Source organism: Tyto alba, unplaced genomic scaffold (genome assembly GCF_018691265.1).
Source record: "Tyto alba isolate M040663 unplaced genomic scaffold, T.alba_DEE_v4.0 Super-Scaffold_2, whole genome shotgun sequence".
Lineage (NCBI taxonomy): Eukaryota > Metazoa > Chordata > Aves > Strigiformes > Tytonidae > Tyto > Tyto alba.
The window spans coordinates 13,831,790-13,854,912 of record NW_024881282.1 but is presented as its reverse complement, the minus strand read 5'-3'; the positions used below and the strand labels follow the sequence as shown (position 1 = coordinate 13,854,912).

General features: G+C 34.6%; 1 protein-coding gene across 5 annotated transcripts in view; it reads right to left on the bottom strand.

The window, feature by feature from the left end:
* CNTN5 (contactin 5) overlaps positions 1 to 23,123 on the bottom strand; it is a 655,782-nt gene that overhangs the window by 545,467 nt on the left and 87,192 nt on the right. The window lies entirely within an intron of this gene.

Sequence of the window (23,123 nt, the reverse complement as noted above, 5' to 3'; positions counted from 1 at the left end):
TCACTGCACTTAACATATTACCAAAATTAAGGTCTCTATAGACAAAAATAGCTTTATTTCAAAACAGTGAAGCTTAGTTGATGCAAAAGTAAATACAGTGTTTATTGTGACTGCTTCAGTACACAACACACGAATGTGCATTTAGTCCCTAAATAAAGTGAATCATCTGAATCATTTGAAAAGCACAGGCTCTCCAGCTCTGCTGTTTATTTATATATGCCATATATTGTGCAAATTTCTGCTGGCATACAGAAAATTCATTTTCATACTAAAATAGCATCTGATACTCAGTCTTTTAAAAATTGGAGTCAAATATCCTGTTAAAGTATAAATCATTACACAGCATGTTAAATTCCAAAAAGCTATTTACTTAACTAAAATAATTTTTTCCGTTGTAATTAAGTTCATTCTACAACTTTAAAAAGACCATCCCTATAATTAAATATAAAAATATAAAAGAGCTAGCCACACTCACTAAAAAAGCCTTTATTTTTAGTCATTAATTTAGCAATGCAGAACATTGTCCTTGTTTAAATGTGTTTCAACACATGTTGCTCACTGCAAGAGTGAGGATTTACACAGCCATATGTTACAATGTTTTATTACAAAGTGCTAACATATACAGGGTGATCAAAGTCATGTTGCTTTCCTCAGACTCACTGGAAACATTGCCTGAAATCACCATGAAACACTGAATGAATAGCTAAAAATTGCCTCTGTTTATATAGAAAACTATTATGTGCAGACTCATTCTGTCGTTAACTATTATTAAGCATTCACAGGCTTGTGAGGCTTTTCATCATGTACACAATCAGTTTGGTACAAAACAATAAATAAATACTCGAGATGCTATGCTGATATCATAATCAGTTACCTGTGTTAAGGTGGTCATTTGGAATATGGTCAAATGCTAGACCTGTCCCAGCTTCTCCTCAGCAGATAGCTTTCCCATTAGCAATCCAGTACAGCAGAAGGACTGTGACATCTTAGCTGGGTAAAATTCAGTGTCTATGATACCATTATTGAACTACTGATTACTTCAGAGTTTGGCAAGTTAATCCTTGGTGTATTAATTTACTGCTCTGACTGTACAAAACAGATCCTAGTGCTTTACCCCTTTGAGGGTTGTCACTGTAATTATTTTATATGGTATCACCAGTAAGGTTTTCCTATGCATCTTTCCCAGTAACCAGATCTTAGGATATTTTCAAGTCAGCTAACAAAAAAAGGATTTTATACTGCTTTTGAGCACTGCAAAATACAGTGGTCCTCTTTTGAGAAGAATATCATTATTTCAATGTCTTGCTATATTTCAAGTAGGAAGAACCCTCCTTATTTCAAAAAGTCTTCCTGAAAGAAAGTTCTAAAATATTATTCTGATGATACAGAAATCTAGTTTAATACATATTGATAGAGGTACAAGTTTATCAACATGTATTATAAAGAAAATTTAAAACATTTTACTCAAAAATACTGAGCCAGACTATCTCATCAAGTCTGAATGCTCCAATATTCTTGTTTTTAATTAAAATTGAAAAAAAAAAAAAAAAAAAAAGAAAGAAAAGTTTTAAAATCCCACTTTAGTAAATGGAGTGTACTGATTCCAACACAGGTTTATACCCGAGTGCCAAAGTTTTTCATAATAACAGATATCTACTTGGATATAGTTGCAACTTTAAAAGTAAAAAATACTGTCAGTCAGGAGTAAATACAATCAACATGAATTCAGTATCCACAGATGGAATCTCCAAGGCAAGGATGATACCTACTATGTAGTTAACCTTGAATTTGACACAGTTATTCTATTTCCTTCTATGTTACAGTGTCTTATTTCAGTGCTACATTTCTTTGTGTGTAAGGGGAAAGTGAAGAACAGAGAAGAAACCTTTTCAAGAGGTCTTTGTCAAGATCTTTCCTGAGAGAGTCCTAAATGAGCTAATTAAGCTTTGGCAATAGGGCAGTAATGTCACGGATTAGAGGCTGTCTAGGAGCAAAACGTCAAAGTTTGCAATTGAAAAAAACATTTTTTCCCTATGATAAAGGTCAACAGTACACATCTTAAAGTCTCAGGGATAGAATACTAATTTATCTTGTTTATATTATTTTAAAAGAGAGATAAGAAGCAAAAGTTTGCGATGAGACATCATTACATAGATTTTGGGAGTGCTGGTAAAGATTTTCCGTCTCCACAGAATTGGCAAATAGGCAAAATACATGTTTCAAAACTAAATTTTTAACTGAAGAAATTGACCGCAAAATCATTTTAGAAAAGGCAATTAAAGTCTCTTTGCAAATTATAAATAGTAATAATAAAAGACAAAATAAGTTATTTGGAAATAAATAATATATTGAGCAAACTGGAGCATATGTTAATGCCTCCATATGAATCAATAATGCTTCAGACTCATTTGGTTATGTTACCTGAAATAGCCATAAGACCCTCTTCTTACAGAAGAGAGGAATACAGAGAAGAATAATGAGGCTGTCTGAAGGCATGGAGCTCTTGCACAAGAAGGGCCAACATGATAAGAACTGTGATAATATAGAGTACTTATATTGTAATTTTAAAAAAAGAGATATATATAAATATTATTATTATTATTACACTGGTTGACTTACATAGCTGTGCTTATTACTGTTATTACCACTGAATGGAGTTCATGAAAGTCACTTTATGATTATACATATATAAGCCTGGATGGAATTTCACAGCTTCTTGTCTGACTGCTTTGAAAAGTTTGTGCTATTTCTTTTCAGGCTGCAAAACAGCTCCTTCACGTTTACCCACTGCTGGCAAGCTTTTGATAATACTGCTCATTTGTTCTTTGTGGCTCATCTGAGCTGTTCCTTCCTTTTACACATCAGAACATTGTTGTGTTGTTGAATGCAAGCAGCCCCTTTGATCTGTGGGCATTTCTTAAAGCAGTCAGTAAAAGACTGCATAGCATTTAACTAGTAATTTCTTTTCTGAAATTTTCTTCTTTAAAAGCAAAGCAGTTCTTTAGAGAAATAACCTCTCGCAATCTGTTTTTAATTACAATTTACAGATGTACCTTAACATTGTCATAGTGCATTTCCAACAGCATTGAACTATTATTAAAAAAAGTCATAAATATACCTGTGAAGTAATTTGTTCTTGCCATTTTTTGCAAGGTCTCAAAGTGGCATTTATTTAACCAAACATAGCTATCTACTTGTCTGCATCTAAACTAGTCATTTTTGTATCAGTTTGTAGTCAAGGAGGAGAAAAAGACACTTCTTAGGTGGGAATTATATCATCCTAAAGAAGGCATCCACATTCCATCAAATGCATCCAGCTATAAAAGCAGATGTTTCTCTCCCTTGACTATAAAGGGAATCTGATTAGCAATGTCTGCTTGGCTCAGACATTGATGTCTACACTGCACATGTCTAAGACGAGGTGACATAAATCCCTGGATTCTGCTTTCCTTTCACCTCTGGGCTCTTTCATTTGAGTATCATTTCAATACATCGCCTGTACCTCTGGAAAGATTCCAAAGCCTTGCTATTCCTCTCTGAATTTTATATTACTGACATTTTAAGCACTCATTTAAGAAGCTGCTAAAAAGCAACTATGGCCTTAAGGAATCAAAAATATTTCCCTCACAATATTCACTGAAGAAAATTAATGCCAAATCCAAATTCTGATCTCTTACATGATAGAAACAATACAGAGCTGCCTGGTCATCCTTGAGTAGTCTCTTACAAGACACTGAGGTGGAGCTTTGGTAATCAGAAAAAACATTTTCATGCCCGAGTGACATTACTTTGCTGCATTTGCCCTTCAAGTTCTTTGAAAGAAAAAAGAAAGTTTTCAATGCCTTCAAGCTATTTTTGGAATCAGAATTTATAATGCTTAAGGTATGGTGGATTTAAGCAAAATTTGATGCACAATTTAAAAGCAATGATAATAAAAAATGTGATTATTCCATTCATGTAAATCCATCTTAAAATACACTAAATACACTTAACTACACTACTGTTTATCAGTCATCTACCTAACTGCAAACATAATTAACTGTTGGATCAGTAATTTTCAAACTCTCAGTTTAAAATAGGTGAATGAACTCATTAGACAAAACAAGCTGAACATTTCTCAAATATCCTAATGTGATACATTGCAAGTTGAAGTAGCCTTTATATTCTGAAGCAAAAATAAGGCCAAAATCAAACACTGTTGTGCCAGATGTACAAGGTCTGTGTATGCCATCAATTACATGTCCACAGAGTATGTCAGAGACTATTTGCTTTACTTAAGGGGACTGAAGAGAGGGATACAACCAGAAAGGCAGTTAGTTAATTACTGTAGTTTAGAAACTTTACTTCAATCCACTCAATACTTAGGTTCTAATTTTCTCTTTTTGCTTGCACAATTTGAAGCCTCAACAGATATTAATATTATTTTTATCATAGATAGGTGTGGATGTGATCTGTAGCTTAAGTGCATTCAGTAACACTCAGGAATGTTGTGTATTCCAAAGCTTTGTGAGGTTCTCAGATGAGAAAACAGACAAATGCAAATATTATTATTAGTTTCACAGGAAAACAACTCTGCAGATTCACAATTTCACAAATTCCAATATCTAATATGTGACATTAACTGCAGGAAGGAGCATTAAAAAATCAATCAGACTATCATAGTCTTTTTCTCAGTGGGTATCTTCTTGATCTTGGTAAGACTGCCTTAAAAATCAAAATACAAAATGAATATACCTTACAAAGTTGTGATAATGATGATAGTTCTCCTACATATTTTTATATCTATACAGTTACTCCTCTTTTGAATTATCTTCAATTTGTGGACTCAATGATCATAGAATCACAGAATCAGAGAATTATTTGGGTTGGAAGAGATCTTAAATATCCAACCCCCTGCCATAGGCAGGGACATCTTCCACTAGAGAAGGTTACTCAAAGCCGCATCCAACATGGTTTTGATGATACTCAATAGCAGTGTATTTCACAAATGATTAAAACCCCCACCAATTTACCAAGTGACCTTCAGTGCCTCTGAATACTGTAATTTAGTTGAAAATATTATCATGTTCATATGTAATGCAATAGGGAAACAAAACCTCTCATCTTTCTGTTGCAGCCTTTCATACATTAACATCCTGTCCATTTTTGTCTTCTAAGGCCAACTGTTTTTGTGAAAGACAGTCTGCTCTTCTTCATTTTCATCTCCATTCATCCATTAATCTCTACTCCACTCTTTATTCATATAATGGTTTTGATGATTTTTTGACCACAGCTTTACCAATAGTAGACTCCTTCTTACCTTAAATTCAATTCTCCAAATTCAATAAAAGCTTTGATTGCAGATGCAAAGCACATGAGCCAACTGCTTTTGAGGGACCTCATACAGAGTAGAACTGATTGAATTCCTAAAAGATAGTTTTTATTCAGAGCATGCAGTCTTCCTCCATGTCTTTCCCCTTATAACAGTTTATTCTAATATAATTTCAATTTTTGAACAATCTACAGTGGTAGCCACTTTATTTCAATGAGATTCAACAATATATCACCTGAGTTTCTTATGACTGTATGCATAGAACTGTAGGGAATTAAAAAAAAAAAAAAAAGAAACTGAATGTTGCCTCTCTTGGCAGCATCATTATTATAACCATTTATTGACCTGACTCCAATAATAATAAATACACTTTCACATTGGGAGAAAATATACATCTTTTCAATGTGAATAAAGTAGTCTTATGTTTATCACACTCTAAAAGTTTTAAACATTTATTTGTTTTAAAGCCATGGAAGAAATTAATATAAGGCTGATCCTTTGAGAATGGGAATACATTATCTTTACTAAAATGTGCTAACAAACTTCCTTCCATGTGCCTTCCATGAGGCCAGGGAGGTGGGGACAGCTTTTACCTCGAACAGCTAAAATAAGGTCAAAAGGAGCAAATTAGTAGATGAAAAATTTAAAATTTGTTTGAGAAGAGAAAGAAAGGAAGTCCTTCTTGAATTCCCAGTTACATCAATTCCCTGCAGGAAGTAATCTGAGTGGTTGTGTTGCCTGTGGTTTTGCGACTTTCTCTCCCTCCATGACATGACTTCTCTTGAAACTACTGCAACACTCACGTGCATTAATGTACTGTCGTCATATTTTACTCTTTTGCCTTCCAAAACCATTTAGATTCTGCAACAACAAAATCTGTAAAATCTTTGAAGACCAGTTCTTCTCGGAAAAGTAACTCCAGCAAAAAGCATCTCAGTTTTTCATCCTTGTCCCTTGATGATACAGCCATCAGCTCTGCTCCATTTACAAGCAAAATAACCTCTTTCTCAGAAAACTCCCAACATTCCCTAAAAATTTACTTGGTATCAAACAGGATTTGTACACGGCTAGGTCTCTATAATCCTACAGCACTATACTGCCATCTTTTTCAGGTTGTTCTCTCACTCAGAGGTGCTCTGTTTTCTCACTGCAGATAAGAATTTAGATTTTGCAGTACTGTCTGGATACGATAGAAGAGTCAGCAAACTTAATACTCTTCCTCCAACAGCATGGAGTAGTAAATTCTCTGGAAAGTGAAAAAACTACTGACTTTGATAGGGGATGATGTGACACTATAGTTCTCATCCTGAGCTGATATAACTAGAAATCAGCTGAAATATGGAAGTATGACATCATAAATTCCTCCTGAAACTTACAGAGTTTTGATAACACCAGATATTCTTTTATTCAGTGTCAATCCCTTTTTGAGACTTGTAAAAATTACTTGCCTTGAAAGGCTGCTGTTTTCAAGAAGTTATTATCCATGTTTTATTGAGAAAGCATATTAGCTGTCTGTTTTCAATACCTTTAAAAAAAAATATTGACTGCAATGATTAAAGTACACTAAAAGCATTTGTAAATTATATGAGCTATAAGAGTTTATAAGCACACTGTAGGACAGGATAGGATTTCAGCATGATTTTGATAAATTGAAGAAATGTCTCACAAATAAGAAGACAAAATTCAATAAAGAGAAATGTAAAGTGCTGCCACTAGAAAGGAGAAAAACAATGCAGATACGAAGTGAAGAATAACTGGTTAGCAGTGATATGATACAAAAGGATGTGGGAGTTGTGATGGATCATAAATTGTATATGAGACAGTAATGCCCCACAGTTACAGAAAAAAGCAACCCAGTCTGGTTTGCCTTAACAGAAATTACTTCTGTAAAAAGGGAGAGAGTTAATAATGAAAATTCTAGTTGACTCTTGTGAGGCCCCAGATTTAGGGATATTTTAGATTGTGGGAACACTACACCTCAACAAAGTTGTAAAAAACGGAAAGAAGGACAAAGAAGACCACGTAGGTTAAAACAAGGCTTAGAAAATATGTCTAGTAGAAAAACTTGAAGAAACCGATGTTTTTTTAAAGAAAAGGTTCAAAGAGACATAAAGACAGTCTTCCAACTTATAAAATAAGGTCAGGCAAAGGATAAAGAAAAATAGCTCTCCATTTTACCTGAGGTGAGCAAATATTGTAAGAAAATGATGCTTACATTTTCAGCAAAGGTTAACAATTGGTGTATGAGAGAAAATTCTATGGTGACTTGAGTGCTTGAAGAGGACTCTTACATACATCTTATAAAATCTCTTAGAGATTTCTAAGAAGTGAATATATGTTGAAAATATGAATTCATTCCCTATTTGATTAAGACAGCCAATATACATAAAGACAAGATAACAATAAATAGGTAAATTCTCACAAGCTGAAAATTATTGCATATATTTTTGATATATCTATATGTAAGATATATACCTATATCTTGTTAGCCTGAGTTCTATAGAAGCAAAAGCAAATTGAAAAAAAAAAAAAAAAAACAAAAAACCAAAACTCAAAGATGGCTAATTCCATTCAAACCAACCACTACAGTAGTATTAGCCTCTGATAACACTAGCAGTGCTTCTCCAGATATATGAAATCTTTAGACTCCTACCTTACTTCACTTCAGCTGTAAGCCAGGCATCACTGGAATGATCTCTGAGGGCATCAGGTGAACTCAGTTAGTCATTATATTTTATTATTTTGTTTTATGTTAATATAAAGAGGCCTTCATCAGTGAGCAATTATTTTCCATGTTTGCTAAGATCAGAACAAGAATAAATCAGTTTAACAAAGAAGATTAGGTTTGATATTAGGAAAATATGTATAATTATACAGATAGTTAAATGCTGAAAGCAGTGACCCAAGGAAGCCGTGGAGTCTTCTTCCCCCTTGAGCAAAGGAAGGAAAAGTCAGGCCCTGGATGGTGAAGTTTATGAGGACTACACAGATTTGTTATATGACTACAACTTTGTTTCCATGAATAATATACATATCATAGAATCACAGGACCAGAGAAAAATAAGGCTGGAAGGTAGCTGAAAAAATAGTTTAAGTCACAGCAGAATAAACTATAGTTTTACACTTTCTATCGTTAGTTTATCTAAACTGTTTTTAAAAACCTCCAGCAATGGTGATCCTGAAACCTCCTTAGGTGAGCTATTATTGTGTTTGTACTCTTAAACCAACATATGTACAAATCCCTACAGAAACAGACTCTACGACTATATCCAAGGTCAAGTGAAGCAAAACAGAGACAGAGAATGGGGGAAATATTGCTATCAGCAACTTCTGATGTTATTTTTTGATGCAATTGGTACTTTGGAAATGTTACTGGTAGAAATTATTGGTATATTTTTCTCAATCCTTGTTTTACTAAATCATGAATTCCGCACAAGGGAATATTTTAATCAGCATAAAACTGTAGAAACCTAATTTACAGTCTGATCAAACTCATTGCTACAGACAGGACTCATAGCGAGTGGGCAGACTGTCCAGGCTCTTAATATAAGGTCGGCCAGTATCTGGTATCCTGAAGAACAAGCCTTCTAAAAGAAACACAGAAATGTAACTTTCTGCAAGAATGCACAATTTTTAAAAGCTTACTATATTTTTCCAATTCTGTTGCCACTTGAGAGTGATGAACTCTCATTAGCGGAAGATGAAACAAAAAATAACACTAAGAAAAAGATATATGAACACAAACCCACATTTTTAAAATATGCTAAGTTAGCTAAATATAATTTATGTTACACAAGTGACAAAAATGTTAGTAGCATATGGATACGGTCATTTGTGTTGGTGTTTGCATGTTTGCTTTTTTGTGCTGATGATAAAAAACATACATCTGCTTGAAACAGTTGCACTGTAATATTGCCTTTAACTAAATTCTATACTGTTTGTCTGTGGAAGGAAAGCCAATAAGCAAAACTGCCCTTTTTCAGATTTCTTAGAAACAAGGGAATTTTCTTTCCAGAGTGTGAATTTTCTGAATACATAAAGCACAATGCTATGACTGACATTGATTTTACAAGTAACTTACTTGATACAAAGTATTAATATCGTATGTGCTAATACAAGAGTTAAGAACAGAAGTTTTCTTCAATAATTTTTTCAAAGTAAAATTGTATCCTACAAAGCTGAATGGTTACTGCACACATACATAAGTGCATTTTAGTAATACAATTTTAATTGACTTTCAATTCAGTGAACAAAATTAAAAAACAAAACAAAACAATGACAATATCTAACAACTTTAAAGAAGAATTAATCTTACATATCCAGTGATTTCTTTCTTTCTTTCTTCCTCAACCTACAGCCAGATAGTTTGAAGTAGGGGAAAAAAAAACAAATACAGGAAATATTTAGACCATATGTTTTTTCAGGTTATTGGGAAACGACCCCAAATTACTTTTACACTTATATTCCAGCACAGTCATGCAAACATTAATTGTACGTAAACGTAATGTATCTTTCAAAGCTATATGGTAACTATTTACAACATTCTTACTAAATTTTATTAGCCACCAATAGCACTTTCAAGTTCTGGCACCAGCTCATTCTAGTAAAAGAGCACTAGATGCTATGAAAAACATCTGAGCTTTTTTAATAGATTAATTTATTGGCTTATATTAAAAATGCATTTTTTTTTCTAATCCTCATTAATGCTGAATCCACTGCTACCATTTTTGACAGTTCAGGAAAGCTCAATTGCAAAGCAACAAGAGTTGTTTTATTTGAAAGACAAAAGAGAATTACTGTTTTTTCCTACCCTATTTGCTAATATCTTGATTATGTGTAGCTAATAGCTAAGGTACTGTTATCTATTACACCAATAAATACTTAAGAATTACTTATATTTCCTAGAAGCTCTAGATCAAGATCCCAATATATTAACTCCTGAACAGACACACACACACACACACACACACACACACGCACACACACACACAGTATTCTTCTGGCCAGTTATGACTACTTATGCCACAATATTCACAAGGATAATACAACCATATTTTCTTAGGCTAAAAAGTGAACAGGCGCTGTGAAGTACAGATGTTTCTGCTGAATGGACCAATGGCCGACTGTAGTTTGATCTGGAAGTGTATATACCATATATTCTGTCAGAGCCAGAGACACTGAATGAGATTTTCAGGGGCCTGGTCTTGCCTCTGGATTTGCACCAATTCTACATGTTGAGCCTCATAAAGTTCATGCACTGGCTTCTCTAATCCACGGATGTCTGGAGAAGAAGATGATTTAATACCCATAAACTTCATGGTACCTAAATAAACTGATTGATCTGAATACAAAATAGAGTATAATGAACACAATACATATATACATTTTTAAAATAAATAAAAACAACAACAACAAAAAAAAAAAAAAAAAAAAAAAAAAAAGAAAGAAACAAGTACTCCTGGACTTTCTGTTTTGCAAAACTGACTCTGCTGCAAAACTTTTAACAGTTAGATGTTTTATTTTCAGGTATCAGTAACTCAAATTTGTTTTCACAAAGTCTTCTAGAACCCCATTTAAGTATCTAAATCCTGATTCTATGCATTTAATTTTGCTCCTTCTCCTCCAAAAGGAACGATTGATAAGGATGTCCAAGACTTTAAGAACAGTCATTTAAGTTCTTCCAGCATTTACAAGGCCATTTCGTTTCACACTGATATAACTTTATGAGGTTTAAAGAAATTAAAATGATTTAGAAGTCTTAGATAGTGAGATGATTAGATGATATAAACCTAAATGAACTTAGTAGGCAATTTTTTACCTAAATAGAGTAGAAAAAAGATAAACTTCTATACTCTGGACAAAATACAACAAACAAGCATTCAAGAGGCATGCTTTTCTGTATGATTACCAAATACTCATTCATCCTTCGCTATATCCTTAGACTGTAGATGAGAATGTTTTCCATTATTTTAAAAGAAAGAGTATATAAGAAATAGAAGACACAGTGAATTTTACATCTGTCAAAAAAACTAAGTAAACAAACAATCAGAAAACTCTCCCAAAGCTTTGAAATATGTGTTTGGCTGTATTAATATAAAGTTTAAAGAGCACAATAAGCAATCTGTTTCTAAATATAGTGTATGAGAAATAGTTTTTTCTTTCTTTCTTTTAATATCCTCTGTGAGATAAAATAAAAGACAATGATGTATTAAAAAAGAATCTCCTTATAGACATAGAAGTTCCTTAGAGGCTATCTCCCAGATGGCAGAAGATCTGCCATGAGTTGGATTGCCCTTTTGAAAAAGCTGTCACCCAGCATTGTTATCTTAGAATTAAAGGGAATCACATTTCCTTCAAAAACGTAGTTGTAAAAGGAAAAGTACTTATATGCAGGTTGTAGGTATTTTTTCACCTATGCTATGAGCTGCCAATATTTGGAGTAAATTATTAATTCGTTCATCTCATAGTCTTCTTTTTCCCTAATTTAAAAAAGTTCTCAGTGATAGATTACAGAAGTAATAAAGATAGCTAAAACATTAATTTCTGCCATATATTATTAATGTTACAACTAATTTAAGGGCAGGTTAAATGTCATCATGGACCTCCATAATTTATTAATGAACAAGATTAATGGTCAAAATCTTTATGTCACTGATATGAGAAATTTGGACTGATACTGTATTTTTAGACCTGATAGTGAACTCATGACATCAAAAAATTTAAATGGAGATTTACTTGAAATATATGTGAATACAGTATATATCTATTCTAAAAACAAAGACCACGTTGGGTCATTAACAGAGTGTTTTAGTTGAAGTGATATTAAAAGGGACACATGCACATGGGGCAGTCAAGGAACTGAAGACAAAATGATCATAATTGTTTTTGGAATGCAAATCTAAATAAAAGTTGATTTATAACCATGGTAGCTACTACAATTTTGATGAGACTACACTTGTCTGAAGTGTGAACTTTTCCAGCAAAGATGAGATCATGGCCACTACCTAGGAGACTACTGACTTTGACCTCAGTTTAAGCACATATCTGATGACAGCATACTAGATTACTTATGTTGCCATTCAAAAGATGATATTTTGGGTTAGGAATCCATTTTTAGCAGAAATCACATATAAAAATTTTAGCAAAAAGGGTCATTGGCATTGACTCTCAGCAATCTCAGTATGTGTAGCTATAGTATAAGTTTTGGCACACTGGAAACATCTAAAGAAATTCCTGATCCTGATTCTCTCGCTCTTCTCCATCTTTTCTGGGAGTTCGGGGGGAGAGGGCTTATTAAACCTGGATTTATTCAGGGGTAGTGCATACAGAACACCTCCAGTTGTCAGCATAACTGCATTGAAATGATTGCTTGTGAGAAGGTGAGTGAGCATCCATGTGGTGAGTGTATAGGAATCCCAAAGCTTTCACACCAATGATAATGCAGTGGGTAACCATGTTCTCCATTTCTAATCTGACTGGATTTGGATATCTTACTTTCCTGTTCCAATATGTAAAATATAATTTCACAATTCTGTCCTCTGGAAGGTTTTTTTTTTATGTATTTTTCTCTTTTTAATAAGTTTAACAGACCTGAATACTTAAGCTCCTGAATTTGACTTAATACCAGGAGTTGTCTGCTTCATATTCTGTCTCTGGGAAGTTATTTTTTTTCTCATGTTTGCACTTTCTAGCTGTATTCGAGATTAGTTATTAAAATTTGTCTACAGCCCAGCTCTTTCAGAGATGTTAGCCTATGGCTGATGTAGACTATTGAATACTTTTTAATTCCATATTTGTTGCTCCAGGATACTGGTTAGCAACTTATTTCATGAGCTGATTCCAGCATGGCACAACATTTCAATGAGCCAAATATCATTACCAACCCCTATGTACTTTTCACTATGAATTCGTGAACCTCAAATGTTTGGAGTGACTATGAGATAACCTACAAGGCTGGCAGACTTCTCTGTATCATACAGATGACTTTTTCACTTGCCACATGCCAATCCCTTGTATATCTGCTTCCACACTTAGAACTTAATTGTCCCTTCTACTTCCCATTTCTATCTTTTCATTTGTAGTTACATTTAATATAACAGATGTGATAGTGATGAACAACATAACTGTTTGAATAAGTACCACCTATGAATGTCAACACCTGGGCAGAAAATATGTGAAATGAAGGCTACTGTCTTGAATTCCCTATCCACCAAAAAAAAAAAAAAAAAAAAAAAAAAAAAAAAAAAAAACAAACAAAAAAAACACAGTAGCATACAGGAAAGCTTTTGTCTTATCTTCTATAGAATATATTTCTCCTATTATCTTGAATGTATCTCATGTTACATTGCATGGCAATCAGTGATAACAAGGATTTTGTTAGGTAAAATGAAAAATATGGAATTTTAGTGTTTCTTTTTTATCTTCAATTAATTATTTTAAACAGAGACACTTAAATCAATTGATCTATTAAACTTATATCTGTGCTAATTGGCCTCACAGGCTGCATGGTGAGAGAGGTCATGTAGCCATCTGCATTTAACTCAGTTTTAAAGTTTGCTTTGACATTTATTTTTATGTTTCAGGTGCTGTGATTAAATAGAAATGATGAATGAGTGCCGTAAATGACTACTCAGTTATCTGGGGTACAATGTTACCACTTCTCCAGCATGACCTCTAATTTCCTCTGTCACTTTTTCTTCTGATTTATTAAGAGTAGTCATTTCTGACCCCCAGATATTTCTGAATCCCCACATTTTTCTCCTTCTTCAGCTATTGCTCCCTCTCCACAGGTTTTGCATTTACTTTTTTAATCAGCAGGATGTAATTGTGAAAGGTGTTAGACCTACTACAAGCATTAGATACTAAGGTATTGCCTGTTTCAGTTGCTGTGGGACAAAGTTATATCTGCCTATCCTAGACATACCTAGGTTAGTTATCTACACCAGAGCTATTCAGCTGGGCTTCCCTTACAGCTGAGAGAGAGAAGTAATCACCTTTGGATATAATTTGTCTTCTTCTAGACTGAGATGAATTGGGATCCACAAATGCTTATTTCTTATAAGTGACCATCATGGGAACAAGTAATTATTAGATTAGGTATAGATGTTAAAAATTCAGTGAATAGCTCTGATGTATATGTTTATATCTGGTCAGAGAATAAGATAATCTTACTCTACAGATTCTCATAGATATAAAATGCTAGTAATTGTATGGGCTGGGTAGTTTTCAAATGAATTTATTTCCCCTAAAAAAAGGGAAAAGGAAGACAAGACAATAATACCAAAGTGATTAAGATTCTGTTGCTCATTACCAAAGGAAGGAAATTATCAAGAGCCTCATAGAAAGGTAATTAGAGAGCTAGTGTACAATCTTCCTGGCTTTCTTATTTTCTTTTTGGTAGAACTAAAATTGATTTGATTTTAATTTTTCTTATACATCCAAGCCAGATGTCCAAGTTATATCCACACTCTTCATATCATTGCACTGAAAACAACATTATTTAGGGATGCCCTGAGTCTAAAGATGGACATATTGTGGACAAGATGACTATGTTTGGTCTTCTAGCCAATCTGAACTCAGCCTGAACTCTTGCTACTAAACCCACCTGATCTTATGCTTCACAGTATCCTAACACTCCAATGAGTAATTTCAGATGCCTTCAAGGTGTGATCTTGCTTTTCCCGGCTCTACAACGTCAAAAACATAAAAAATAAAATATTTGGTCCTTAGAAACATTATACATTCCACCTGAAACTGAGTTTTTCCCTCTGCTAAATGTAGCAGTGCCATCCCAGAAACAGTTCCCAAATCCAGGCACCAGAGGCAAGAGCTGCAAACTTTGGGGGGATCTGCTCCATACAGCACTGAAAATGTAGACAGGCAGTTTTGGACTTTTTATGAAGAAAAAAGTCAAGGAGTCAAAACCACAAACACTTAGTCACTTTGTAAAGAAATGAGGAAGCCTTCCTGCATAAAACTGGGGGAGGCTCAGGGAAGTTTAAAGAAAAGGCTGCAGAGGTGAGCAAAATGAATAAACTGGATTCAATGACTATATAATCATCACTGAAGAGATTCTTTATTCTGTCACTCTCTACTTTTCCTCTTTCAGAAAATGAGTGATTCTTCATTTGCAGTGGAATTTATCTTCTGATTTATGTTAATAAAACTAGAGCTCTTGATGGAGTATTTAAAATCATTGAATAACTCATTATGACATTTCTTTTTACTTTTTATTTCCTAAATAATCTTCACAATTGACTGTAATTCAAATCCAAGAATTTATTATGAGTCATTATCTTCCACTGTGCAGTCAGTAAACACTTTAGATTCTTCTGTTTAAGGTGTATATACACTCTTAACAGTGAATTTTGGAAGACAAACTTGGAAAAGACCATTTTAAATGATGCTCTGAATGACTTAATTATTAACATGTACAGTACATTTCTAAGGACTGGTCTTAAAACCTAAGTTGTGAGAAGAAACTATTTAGGCTAAACAATATTTCATTTCCCATGGTATCGTTATTCTTTTTTTCCTTCTACTATATTCTGCTGATTCTATGAAGAACATTTTTACTATGACAATTTTAAAATCATTCCAGATAAAAGAGACATTCTCAATGGATTAAACAGATTTTCATATTGTTTGGACATTTTCATTTGACAGCGTGACTTATTTATCACATTTGATGGTTGAACTTACTTTGGATTTCCTGACTGGAACTCAGACCTCTATTCTATATTTCTGTATTCTCAACAGAAGTCTTCTACTCAGCCACCAAATTTGTTTTGAGACGGGACTGACTTCTATTCCATATCTCTTAGTATTCAGAAGAAGCTAGTCTTCAGTCAGAAAGCTGTCATTAACAAGGAAAAATATATTTGAAAAATACCAACAATTCCACATTAACTCCACACACTTTGGTTACACAGTAAATTATATGGGGTGAAGACATTTGCCTTTGTCAAGATTATTTTGTCCTATGAGCAACAACATTGTCAAATCTAAACAGAATTATCACTTCGTTTTGAGGTACATACATTGCTCAGAAGACCTGAATACCACAAACTTCAGAAAGAAAGGAAAACTTAGCAAGATTCTAGATTTTAGTTGCTAATAAAGCCTTCATCTAGGCATTGTATTTTCAGATTAGCAAAATCTGGAGCCTACAAAGATTCTGTAATCCAAGCACCAGATATCTAGTATCTGTTTAGGACAGATGGTTATTAGGGTGACTACACTAGTTGATTAAACAGGCAACAATATTAAAATCATTCAAATATCGCTTTTAAAGAAATAACTGAACACTGTTATACTGTTTAGATTATTGCATATATCTACATAATCATTGACCAAAACTTTTGATATGACCCAGTTTTCTTAATCCAATTCTCAATCTGTGGTAAATGGTTAGAATTTAATACTCTGATAAATGCAATGGTCTTAATTGAGTTTCATGAAGCGTGTTTGTCTTCTCACATAAAAAGGTTAATATGAATAAGAGGTCTGTATACTCTGAGGAAAATAGTGCAGAAGATTTGTTGAATTTCTGTTTGAATAAATCCATACCCAGTTCTCACCACTGTAAATGGGCTTTTAGTGCAAAGTACTTTATAGTTCTGCCAACCTCTCTTAAGTACAGTTTAGGACTTTTGTTACTTCTATATGTAGAGGATCTGAATAACTTTGATATAAAATCAGTAGAAGATTATAATTATTGTTTTTTCTTTTAAAGTGCTTTGGCTCGTTGTTACTCAGAGCAGTCTAAATCTCTACTGATACTAATTTTGACGCCACTTTCAATGGTCAAGCATCAGCACTCCGGTGGGAGTAAATCACCAAAAGGGAAGTGTTTGACTGTCATTTCTCACTGTTAGAGGTCACACTAGAAAGGAGATTAGAAAATCTCTGATCAGAGCAACATTTTGAATCTGTCTTTCTTTTCTCCCCACTCTTTTGCAAAAGAGTTAAGTGGTCAAAAAAGGGGAGAAGCAATGCTAAGTACTTCTTTATATATCATGTCTGTACTTAGTGTTTCCTGTGAGGTAGAAGTGATGAAATGTTATCTTTCCTCCAATTGCTAATGCATGTCTAGCTGTTACCTGATGCAAAGTATCAGGCCCTCTGAGGGCCATTAGATCTATGGAAACTTTGCAGAAACTTCCTTTTCATTTCATCCTTATCTACCTCCTCCTTAAGTTTAAGTCACTGATATTTGGCTGCTGCTTTATTTTCACAGGCAGTGAGACTCTAGATGACAGTGTTTTCTGTTTCCTGATGAAACAATACGTACAGCTGTGCACCATCAGCATATGGCAAGCATTTAAGCCTGTAGAATTTTATAATATTGCTGACTGCTTTAGCACATATGTTGAACAGGGAAGATGAAAAGACCTATCCTTTTGAACCTGCAGGGGAAAAAGAGGCTTCTCATTATTGACATATTTTCACATCTGAGATTTATCTAAGAGAAAGGAGTATAATCATGGGTGGTCTATTCTTTCAATTCCTACTAAATATTTGAGATAATATTGCAGCATCCCATGGAAGACATTGTTACAAACAATATGAGGAAGAACGTGGGTGCCTTTGCACTGTCTTTGGCTTGGGAAAGATAAGCTCTCAGGAAGAATGGCTCTGTCTCTATAGCAAAAGTTAAATATAAAACCTGATTCTAAATGTGGGAAAGTGTCATAAGTCAAATGCTGCAGGATATAAATAGGTAGAAAAAATTGTCAAGACCCTTAGTTAGGCATGACCAGAGATTAAAGTAGGAGGATACCTAAGCATCAGCTCCAGTGAGTGCAGAATGGCTGTCCTGGCACTCTGAGCATTCTAAAATATCTTTTAAGTGCAGTGTCTGCTAATCTTTGTTCAGTTTCCTGACAGACTTCTCAAAAAAATTATAATCTAAACCAAAACAACCCTCTGCCTCCTAACAAAAAGAACAACTCTTACTAAGTTATGCATTTGTCATTCAGCAGCCTGAATTTATTAGTGATGGTGTCACAGCAACTTGACTGTGTCTGGAGGACCTTAAGGTGTATTTTATTTTATGAAAAACATGAATCCCCCAAAGTCAAAACCACAATGAAATGCTAAACTTCTCCTTTTGATGTGTGTGAGCTACACTGTTTCATACCTGTAACCAAGTGTTTGTTTTGATCCCATGATATAGCTTGATGGAACAATAATGAGAAAATGGAGGACAGTGGAGCAACTATTAAGCAACTTTACAACTTTTCTGGCAATATTACAGCATAACAATGCAATAATTCTGTTCTACATCTAATGGACATTTTGAACATTTCACCTTGTTTACTTCCATCTCCAGGAGCCCAGAGAGACACCTAGAATTATCTTTGTTACATACCTGAGCCATCATGCAACTTGTCTTGCAGAGATAAGCCTCACCTGAGGCTCCCATGGCTCACAAGGGCTATGCCTCTCACCGAGAAACTCACTGTACAAAGCTGAGAGGTGACTACATGTCTCTGTACGGGTCTTTCTCTATAACCCTTCATGAAACAGAAGATTCATGTCAGGCTAATGAAAAGGTCATTGACTTGAATTAGAGACTTTTTACACATTCATTATACAGTTTCTTCACCAGAAATGAAAAGGTAACAGCTCTGCAATACTAAGGAGAAATAACGGCTACAGTGCTGCCAGGAGCCAAGACAGGTGCAAGCGTATGGCCAGAACCTGAAGGTTGCTGCTCCTGAAAGACCTGAGTCAAACTGAAAGGTGTGAAAAAACTAACTAGGAGGTATTTTTAGAAGCTGTAGTTGGACACAATGATTTGTATATTTGTCTGATAATTGCATTTCATACTGAGGTCTAGGAAAATTACGGCAATACAAAGTATGATCTTAAAATTGCAGCTGTACAAGGTATCATTTTGAAGGTGTTTAACATCTGTACATATGCAGCTGTGATCATAAGCCTGAAGTTCTGCATCAAATAGGTAGCAGGACAGAAATAAATGTGCAATTCACAGTACTGAATTATAATTCAGATGTAAAAAGAGAAGTGCTAACGTTGCTATGTTCTATTTCCTTTAAATAACTCTGAAAGTCAATTCAGTTGAGGAACACAACTTGTAGTGGCTAGTCAGTTAGGCCTGCAGAATTCCAAGTGCTGGAAAAAGCATTCCTCGTGTCTGGTTTCTATTTAACATATTAAGTGGAGATGTGGGAATCAGATCCCAGTGTTTCTGACCTCCTGTTCTTTTTACTGTTGAATGCAATCAGCTAACTCTGTCATTAACCTTTATTATTATTAGTAGTAGTAGTATCAGTAGTAGTAGTATATGAGTAATATGAGTTATATTTTTGGTGTCAAGCACAACCAAGATGTAAATGATTATATAAGAAATAGAAAGTGATGCCGGCATTGCATCCTTCTGTAGCTACTACAAATTTATATAAACTATTTTCTGGTGTATCATTCCCTTTGCTGAATTCATTCAGGCCTAGAACTTCCAAACCATGGTGAAGAACAGGACACAAAATTCACATTAATTTCAGAGAAAGTAATGGAGATATTTTTAAAACAATTTTGAAGACAGCAACTTAAGTCTACATCTCTGACAGGCCATGTTATTTACAGCTTTGAAATAAAAGTAGACTTCAGGTCAGGTGTAAGATACAATGCACACCATTTATGCCAGATACTGTATGATTTCAGAGAATAATAATTGGACCTGTGAGCTCAAAATAAAATGCTTGCATTTCAAACAATGACTTAAATGACATGAAATGGGAGTGGGGACCTGTTTCATGTCAATGATCTTTCATGTTTATTCAGAGAAGATGCTGCTGCTTGCATTATGTCATTTTTTCTTTTTCTCATGTGCATACAACTTACTTGCTATAGAAATAGAAAACTTGTCCGTTACTTTGAAAAAATTTATTCAGGTGTTTTCATCTTCCTCTTTTTGTTCCCTTCCCCTCCCTCCTCCAATGTTACTTTGCTCATTTCTCTGGTCTGCTAATTTCTCTGGTCTGCAGCTTTGAATGAGGGGAGTAGAGGGATTTTACTGTTATTATTTTAGTTCAGTATTATTTAGGGAAGACCAGAAAAACCCTGCCTTATTTAATTATGCTTTACATTTCCAGAATGGCCAAGTCTTATTTCTTCTGGGGAAAATCTGGTTTCTCATCTGAGTCCATGAGCAAGCACAGTCCCCTGCTCACAGCTAATGGAAGGAGAGGGGAAGATCAGATGGGGTGTAGGAGATAGGGGAAACAGTGCAGCAGGCCAAGAAGCAATTTGGTCTGCTCCATGAACTGCTAATTAGCAAACAATTAAAACAACAATATACACAGTGGTGTCAGTAATCTCATAGTTACAGGAATTATCCCACGATCTAGTAAGATTAAATGAGAATTTTGCTGTTAACTATTTTATCCTCTTTGAAGAAAATGTTCTTATGTTATTGCCTTATTCAGTAAATCTTTCAAGATGTTGTTTTTATTGTTTTTTGCTAAGAAAAAAGTGTAAGTGTACACAGCACTTTACAAAATGTGCTGAATGACTAATGCCTTTCTCAAGGAATTTGCAATGGAAATAAAAAAGATATCAAGAACAACTGTTCAGAAAATATGAGGTAATGTCGGGTGGGGGAGAGAAAGAGAGAAACATAGGATGGTTAGGCAAGGAAGAGGACTCTAAGTATTTGCTAATGAGTTCTTGTAGAGTATCATCAGCACTGTTGAATAAAGACATTGCTGAGGCAAAGCAGTCATATCTAAACTGGGAGCTCCAGTGACTTGTAGGGATGCTGTGATGAGCAGTGCACATGCCTAACGAGGTAATGTGGACCTGCATGTATCTCACACATTTCCCCTGTGCCCAGTCTCACTCGCATGAAACAACAGAGAAAAATATTTCTGAAATTAAATATGGTCTCTAGACAGCACAGCTGTGCTGTGCCATTGCCACGGGTGTCAATTCCTTAACCATTAATTGCAGTTCTGAACAGGCTGTGGCAAGGCTTTCCAACAGCCCTGCCCTGATGACTGTCCCCAGATGACAAATCCCTATGGCTCCTGACAGAAACTGCCCCTATGAATCTAGGAGATCCAAGATTCATGGTTTCCTTAGAGCACTTGGATTTCTTGCTGTGGAAATAAGAATTTGAATCTATTTTGAACCTCTGTTTCCAGTGGCATCAAAGTTTACCTCCACATGGCAAGAAATGCAATATGGTCTAGAGATGACTGCTCTGGAATTGCTACCACAGCGGCCCTGGTACATTCCCACTGGCAGACATATTTTCATACTTCAGGTACTTGTAAGAAGGACTAGGTTGAGGCTTTCAGCATTTTGGTCTCACACTGGGTAGGAGGACTCCCCAGTTCTGCAGACTTAGAGTACCCAGACATCCCAGCCCCAGACCTTTTCAAGGAGTCCTATTGACTTTTCATTGAACACTTAGCTAGTTTACATTTGTCCAAGCTTACAAAATACTGATCAGGATATCATAAATACCAGAGTACCATCAGTTCTGCACAAAAGCTGAAAGATATAAGAAAAACAAGATCTTCTCCAATTCCTGCTGAGTCAGCATAAATACTCTTTTAAACATCCATTAGTTTCAGGTTACTTAATCACTTTATCAGTTAAACAGAAGTGTAGATGTTGCTTTGAGTAAAAGTAGAAGTAGATGTTTATGTTCTATTTTATACAGAAATAGTTGTAGAAATTTATTTTTAAAAAAATAATAATCTGCATTTTTTACATGAAAGACCCCAGATATAAAAGAAACAGACCTTCTTTTTTTTGTGTGTGTAATATTTCATGCCTGATGTAGTTATTGCCATGGATACATACTACATTTTGGCTCTAATTTAAACTGTCAGGGAAGGGGGAGAGAGAGGAATTACATCCCAGCTCCATTTAGTCCTTCTGTATTTTAATACAAGTGTTGAAATAGGTACTAATCCAACCCAAAACCATCTATTCAATATGAAACACATATACTTGTATAAATTAGGCAGCAACTTTACATTTTAATTGAATACACAGAGAAGTCTTCTGGGGCAGCATTATTGCTCTGCAGTACCTGTTTAGCAAAGCAAGACAGCTTGCTCTGAGTGTTCTAGAACCAGGTCTCTGTGATAACTGTAACAGGAAATTATGGGATTTGATTAGAATTAAATGTTAATTACTCAATAATATCGAAGAAAATTTATCTTTAGTACTTAAGCTTGTTAGTTAGGTGAAAGTCATAAAGGAGGTCTACTTATTAAAGGATTTAATTAATCAAACAGGTCTTCATGCCAAAGTCAGCTTTCCAGTCTTATGTAACAACAGTCCAATGATTCTGTTGGGTGTACTTAGCTTGTTTGTTGTTCAGTTTTAAGTCTCTATTCAGTAAAGAAGTCAAGAATGTACCTAAGCACAAAAGAGATTTAATCTAACTCATTAAACTTAAATTCAGCTGCATGCTAAATATCCTGCCAAAAACAGAACTAAATGGTATAACCAGTGTGATGTTTAACAGCTGTGGGTACAATTCAGCCTTAATTTTAATCAGTTGCTTGAATCATACATATTTGAAATTGGACAAAGGACTTGCTATGTAATTAAGAAACTTACATGGCTTCAGCACTGTAGTATCTGAGCACCTCATAATCTCACATACATCTCTGAGGGAATAGCATTAATTGTATTGTAAAACTAAGACACAGTGAGACTGAAGTGAGAGTCTTGCCCATTTGCATGTACTGTCCATTTGGAAGCCTTATGTTCAGCCTTACATGACAATCATCCTTGTAGAGGATTTTATACGAACTAGTAGCCAAGA